The 7,539-nt window shown below is 44.6% G+C and overlaps 1 protein-coding gene across 10 annotated transcripts in view; it reads left to right on the top strand.

Moving 5' to 3' along the window:
* The window catches only part of DLGAP1 (DLG associated protein 1), a 988,253-nt gene that overhangs the window by 868,619 nt on the left and 112,095 nt on the right, over positions 1-7,539 (top strand). The window lies entirely within an intron of this gene.

Genomic DNA, 7,539 nt, shown 5'->3' with positions numbered 1-7,539 from the left:
AGATTGCACCATTGCACTCCAGCTGAGTGACAAGAGCAAAAACTCCATCTCAAAAAAAAAAAAAAAAAGGAAATGGACTAACCTATTGTGATAGACTTGAAGATATATCTAACACAAAGGTTTTGGTTGTTTTATTTTTACATCAACAACCATCTGGGAATAACTAAAAAATGTGTATGAGATGGTCAATGTTTCAGAACTTCTTTTATGAAACTGTAATTCAAAGGTCCTATGAAGTCAGAATTTTGAGTGTGTTACAGGGGTTCCACTAACGAATGAACTGAACAGCAGAGTTGCAGCCTGTGATTCCGTTGTTTCATTGCACACCACCCGCCTGGCACTAAACTAGATACTAGAGACATCTGGTTGCCATGGATACGGGATGGCATCATCTGACCATGTTGGTGTAGAAGTTAGCTTCAGATGTTCTCAGACCTTTCACAAGGGCCACGGGTCCCCTGGTCAAAATGAAGGGATTCCCCTTATGGAATTGTTGATGCTGTTGTTACTGTATGCCGTTTACTGAGTTAATACACTGAGCATTTCCCATATATTACTTCCTTTCAGCCTCTCAAGAAACCTGTAAGGAAGTTTTTCATTCTTACCCTCATTTTAGACAATAAAAACCAGATGTTTATAGAGATTAAGCAACCTTCCCTAGGTAACACACTTTTAAATCAAGGTCTGCCTCCAAAACTTACATTATTTTTTAATATTTTGAGATCGGATCTTGCTATGTTGCCCAGGCTGGACTCAAACTCCTGGGCTCAATCAATCATCCACCTCAGCCTTCCAAGCAGCTGGGACGACAGAACTGTGCCATATTCTTAAACATCATAGAATATTGCCTTTCAGGCATGAAAAGCAAAGGGAATTATTTGTTCATTTGATAGAGCTTTAGTCATGTAAGTGGATACACTTAGGGCTAGTCCTCTGGCTTGTTACCATGGTAAGCTAGGGAAATATAGTTGAGGGGCCTGCAACAGAGCTTGGAGAGGGTCTGGGATGTTAAATTCTCAAGTACTTGAACTTGGCAACAGGACTTGGTCCCATCCACACCCTGCTGTCCACCCCAGCTGGAAATCATCGGTGCTGACTATGGAGGCAAAGGGAAACATACTTGTAGGTTTTTTTGTTTTGATTTTCGTTGGGGTTTCCTTTTTGTCTTTTCTGAACTGGAGGGTGATCGAGAAGGTATGGAAAAGGTTTGAAACCACTGGCAGGGGTCCACCCTACAAGCCCTGAAAAACGCGTGGTAATTTCTGCCATTTTCCAAGGTGCAAAGAAGCAGGGGCTGCATCCGGTCCTGCTATGTAATTTCGAGGTCGGAGGCGGGGACGTGTTAACAGAAATGACAAGCAGGGGCTTTGGAAAGACTTCGTGGGGTCTTGGTCATGGGGAGAGTGAAGGCTGCTAACTAGAAATGTAGAGAATCTGGAGACAGCTGCCATTGGAAGGCTGAAGGGCTGGGGCGGGTGCAGTGCTAGAGCTGGTCAGGACCAGGTTGAATGAGCAAGCCGCAACTTTGCACTGCCCCCACCCCAACACTTTTAGTTTAAAAAGATGGAGCAGCAATTTTATTTTCTCCAGGCATCTCAAATCAGTTAGGGGGCTGTGGGCCTGGGATGGGAGGGTGTGAGGCTGCTCTAAGCTGGGTGATCAAGGGAGCTGTAGGGAAGTTAACATTTTCTCCCTGAAGCCTTGATAATTTGAGTCTATAAAACAAGCAGATAGTAAATTAACAGGAAAAAAAAGTATACACTTTTTTTTTTTTTTTTTAAAGACAGGGTCTTGCTCTATCGCCCAGGGTAGAGTGCAGTGGTGCGATCATAGCTTACAGCAGCCTCAGCCTCCTGGGCTCAAGCAATCCTCCCACCTCAGCCTCTGAGTAACTGAGACTACAGGCTTATGCCACACCTGGCTGGCATACAAATTTCGCTAACGTGCACACATGTGCATGAGTCATACAAATTATGAAAACTCTTCTGCCATAGGAAAACGATACATATGAAAACTCCAAAAAAAAAAAAAAAAAAGACCATACAGTTAATACTTTTATACCATCTTTTTTTATTTTTTTTGAGGGACAGAGTCTCACTGTCGCCCAGGCTGGAGTGCAGTGGCATGATCTCAGCTCACTGCAGCCTCCATCTCCTGGGTTCAAGCGATTCTCCTGCCTCAGCCTCCCAAGTAGCTGGGATTACAGGCATGTGCCACCACATCTGGCTATTTTCTTTTCGTATTTTTAGTAGACAGCATTTCGCCATGTGGGCCAGGCTGGTCTTGAACTTCTGGGCTCAAGTGATCTGCCCACCTTGTCCTCCCAAAGTGCTAGGATTATAGGCATGAGCTACTGCGCCTGGCTGAGTTAATGCTTTTATACCATCTTGATGTTACTGAGGAGTAGGGACTCAGGGCATAGCAAGATAGGTTATGGCAGGGAGGGGAGAGGGAAGGTGAGGGCACAGGTGGGTTAAATCTCACAGGTAGCAGTCCTCAGAGAGAACAGAAGGTAGTCTGTGGTTAAGTGTTTCTCTATCAGATTTTCAAAGGTGTCAGACTCAGTTTATCTCTCCTAGGTCTGGGTAGGCGGAGGGCCTCAGAGAAAGCCTGGCTGTTTATTTCATTGCTGCAGATTTTCTCTGCAGATGTACGTCTCCTCCACAAATGGCAACTTGGCAGGGCTATTCCTGCCTGTGGGCCTTCTGAACAGCCATCTCAAAAATATGCCAAAGAAGTATATTTTGAGGTAAAATATTTTTAGTTTTTTTTAAAGCCCTCTCGAAGGAGAGGACATATGAATTGAGAACAGTGATGAGATGAATTTTTATTTTTTAAAACAACTTTTTATTTTATTTTTGAGACAGTCTTGTTCTTGTTGCCCAGGCTGGAGAACAATGGCGTGATCTCGGCTCACTGCAACCTCCGCCTCCCAGGTTCAAGCAATTCTCCTGCCTCAGCCTCCCGAGTAGCTGGGATTACAGGCATGTGCCACCATGCCTGGCTAATTTTTTGTATTTTTAGTAGAGATGGAGTTTCTCCATGTTGGCCAGGCTGGTCTCGAACTCTCGACCTCAGGTGATCCGCCCCTCAGCCTCCTAAAGTGCTGGGATTACAGGTGTGAGGCATCGTGCCCGGCCGAGATGAATTTTTAATATTAAGCACTAGGAAAAGGCATCTCAACATCTGCATTCACACGTACTCATTGCAAGGCTCTTCATGCAGTAGGAACCAAAGCATCTTAGAAGTACGAACTTTCCCCCTCAAAAAAGAACCCTCAGGGAGTTTCCAAGATGGTTTTGAGACAGTGTCTCTGTAGCCCAGGCTGGAGTGCAGTGGGGCGATCTTGGCCCACCACAACTTCCGCCTCCCAGGCTCAAGCCATTGTCATGCCTCAGCCTCCCAAGTAGCTGGGATTACAGGCATGCACCACCACGCCCAGTTAATTTTTGTATTTTTAGTAGAGACGGGGTTTCACCATGTTGGCCAGGCCATTCTTGAACTTCTGACCTCAAATGATCCACCCGCCTCAGCCTCCCAAAGTGCTGGGATTAAAGGCGTAAGCCACCACGCCTGGCCTCCAAGATGGTTTTCATATTTGAATTTTGTTGCATCACATAATCTAGGAAGGAAAGAAAAAAGAAGAGCACCTACTTCCTATATGTCACAGGGTAAGTGGAACACTCTATCCCCTTTCACTACATTAACCTTTTCACTCGCCTCATCACACTATGAGATAGGTGCTGTTACCCTAACTCAACAGATGAGGAAACTGAGAAAAAAAAGATTTAATAGTGTAAAGTCACTTAGCTTGTAATTGGCAGGTCAGGATTTGCACCAGGCAGACACAGCCTTTTCCAGCTTGTGGAAGAAATATCTATTCCACACCCATCGCTCGGTTCGTGGCTGAGACTCCTATCACGGAAGACAGATTAATAACAGAAAAATAAGCAAATTTATTTAACATAAGTTTCATATGATACAGCAGCCTTCCAAAGGAAGACTCAGGCCCGGGTGAGGTGGATCACACCTCAAATCCCCGTACTTTGGGAGGCTAAGGTGGGAGGATCACTTGAGCCCAGGAATTTGAGACTAGCCTGGGCAACATAGTGAGACCATATCTCTACAAAAAAATGTTTAAAAATTGGCTGGTGATGGTGGTGCACACCTGCAGTCCCAGCTACTTGGGAAGCTGAAGCAGGAGAGGCTGAAGACACTGCAGGGGTGAGTATTACAGATCAGGCCAGGTGCAGCAGCTCATGCCCGTAATCCCAGCACTTTGGGAGGCTGAGGCTCACTTGAGTTCAGGAGTTCGAGACCAACATGGCCAACATAGTGAAACCCTGTCTCTACTAAAAGTATAAAAATTAGCCAGGCATGGTGGCACATGCCTGTAATCCCAGCTACTTGGGAGGCTGAGGCAGGAGGATCATTGAACCTGGGAGGTGGAGGTTGCAGTGAGCCGAGATTGTGCACTACACTCCAGCCTGGGTGACAGAGCAAGACTCTGTCTCAAAAAAATGAAAAGTTTCAGACTTTGGAGTATTTCAGATTTCAAATAGAATAAATTTATTATCTAACGGTAACAAACAACTGGGGGCCAGTAGGGCAAGAGCTGTCTGTTCCTTCTTCTTTGCCTCTGGGTATAGAGCGAGACCTCTCTGGAATGAGCATCTTATGACCTACTTTCAGACAAAGATAGGTCAGAGCATTCCCTCATGGCCAGCTCTCACAGTGAGTGACCTTCTTGCTCCTTCAGTTTTCTCAATTGCCAAGTCACTGTATTTTAGGGCATCATGTTCTGAGCCCCAACACATAGACAGCATCTACAAAGTCACTGCGTAAGTGCCAAGCCAATCAAATCAATAAGCAAACAAATGCAACTTAAAAAATAAAATCAAAGTGACTAAGATGGCAAAATAATTTATTTTCTCAAACAATACCAGGTCCAAAGGTAGGGCAGGCAATGAATTTACCAAAACCAGCAAGTTCATGACAGCTGGCCTTTCTTCCACCCATCATCCCCAGTGTGAGCTCATCTTTTTTTTTTTTTTGAGATGGAGTTTCACTCTCATTGCCCAGACTGGAGCGCAGTGGCGCCATCTCCACTCACTGTAACCTCCACCTCCTGGATTCAGGCAATTCTCCTGCCTCAGCCTCCCCAGTAGCTGGGATTACAGGCATGCGCCACCACACCCGGCTAATTTTGTGTTTTTAGTAGAGACAGGGCTTCTCCATGTTTATCAGGCTGGTCTTGAACTCCTGACCGCAGGTGATCTGCCTGCCTCCTCCTCCCAAAATGCTGGGATTACAGGCGTGAGCCACCACGCCCAGCTGAGCTGTTCTTAGGCCAGTACTTTCTGTGGTCCCCCAATGGCAGCCACAGTTCCAGCATCCCCTGCAAATGACAAAGTCCAGAGGAAGAAAAGGGATTTCCCTGACTTGGGTGGCTTTAAATACTGAGGTAAACTTTCCCAGAACATTCTCATCCAACCTCCCTTCTCATCTCTTTGTCTTGTAGACCAGTGAAGATTCAGCCTCCACGTCTAGGGAGGGGCTTAGCCACCCCTAAAACTCACAGCTGTGTGGAAAAGATCAACAGCACTGGGGTCTCATTAGCAAGCAGGACAGGGAGAATGGTTATGAGGAGGCAAACAACAATGTTTGCCACTGGCGTAAAGGCATGCAAAAGGATGGTATGTTCTGGAAATGATAAGTAGCCAGATAAGAAATTGTCAGGAGAAGGTAATAAAATATGCTGTATCCCAGTTGTAAAGGAGTTACCGGCCAATATTTGGCTGCATTGTATGGGTCCATGTTCCTTAAGCTTTCAAAGACAGTGAGATATCAAATAATGTTAGGAGAGTTTTAGTATTCCTTTTTTATGTAGTAATCATATAAAATTTCCTTCAAAAAACAAATGCTCAAGGCTGGGTGCAGTGGCTTATACCTGTAATCCCAGTACTTTGGGAGGCTGAGGAGGGTGGATCGCTTGAGCCCAGGAGTTCAAGACCAGCCTGGGCAACAAAACAAAGCCCCATTTCTACAAAAAATATAAATATTATCTGGACGTGGTGGCAGCGGCCTGTAGTCCAGCTACTCTGGAGGCTGAGGCGGGAAAATCACCTTGTTGCAGTGAGCCTGGGTAACAGAACAAGATCCTGTCTCAAAGAAATTAAAAGAAAAATAAAAAAGGTTCAAAACAAAAATCAAACAGCAACATATATGGTAACACAAAAATTTCATAATCTAGGCCAGGCGCGATGGCTCATGCCTGTAATCCCAGCACTTTGGGAGGCCGAGGCAGGTGTATCAATCACCTGAGGTCAGGAGTTCGAGACCAGCCTGGCCAGCTTGGTGAAACCCCTTCTCTACTAAAATTAGCCAGGTACGGTGGCAGGTGCCTGTAATCCCAGCTACTGGGGAGGCTGAGGCAGGAGAATTGCTTGAACCCGGGAGGTGGAGGTTACAGTGAGCCGAGGTCGCACCACTGCACTCCAGCCTGGGCAACAAGACCGAAACTCCGTATCAAAAAAAAAAAATTATAATCTAGTCATGTCATAGCAGTGAAGAAATAATAGTGTGTATAATTCTTATTTGTACTTTTTTATAATTACAAAATAATGCAGGTTCTTTTTCAAAAAATAGGAAAATTCAGAGAAGCCCAAAGAATAAAGTAAAAATCACCCATAATCCCATCACCTGGCTGTAATGACTTGATGTCAAAGTTGGGACCTCACATACATAGTAATTTGGTATACAGTTACAATAGTGATTTTCTTTTTCCTTTGTAAGAATCCACTTCAAATTCAGTTTCTTCTTACCATACTTTTCTGTCAAACAAAGCAAAACTGCTTGTCAGTGTAGAAGGGGGGAAAAGCAACAAATGCATATGGTGGCTTATGAAGTACAACATATTACATTAAGGAAAGAAATAAGTATTACTGCTGTTGTATTTCTGACTTGCTACTCATACAACTGGTTATCTAAGCCCAAACTCTATAATGTAAGGAAGTAATGAAAAAGTCTGTCTTTGAGAGCAGCGAATTCTTTAGTGTGGTTCTGGCAGGGGCAGGAAGGGGGGAAGGGTTATAAGAACCGGGGCCACATTTCATCCTGGCGAGTTGCAGCTTTCTTCCTGAGCGTGGTTACTGGTCAAGGCACCAGGGCTCAGGAATGAGACAGACATTAGCTTGTTTTGGTTGGCACCTCTAGGATAGTTTTGTCTGCACACTGTGCCTCTGAGGAATGGCCTCTACAAAGATTCAGGATGCCAAAATTCTTTAATCTTTCACTTTCATTTTGAAAATGAAATCTGAATATCTCTCCATCTAATAGCAAACCACAGCGAGACCTTTCTTTTCTTAATGTCCAGACCTGCCTAGGCAGGAATCCATTATGGTGGTTGTTGATTTTAGTGTTTTGTTTGAAGTCTCCTATTTCTTCATGAATTCTCTTTCACACAAACTTGTTCGTGGCACTCCGTTTCCGCGGTAAACTTTTTGGGTTTTGTTTACTGCTAGCTTTTAAAAATCTATA

This window comes from Nomascus leucogenys, chromosome 4 (genome assembly GCF_006542625.1).
Source record: "Nomascus leucogenys isolate Asia chromosome 4, Asia_NLE_v1, whole genome shotgun sequence".
NCBI lineage: Eukaryota > Metazoa > Chordata > Mammalia > Primates > Hylobatidae > Nomascus > Nomascus leucogenys.
This window is presented reverse-complemented; position numbering and strand designations above follow the sequence as displayed.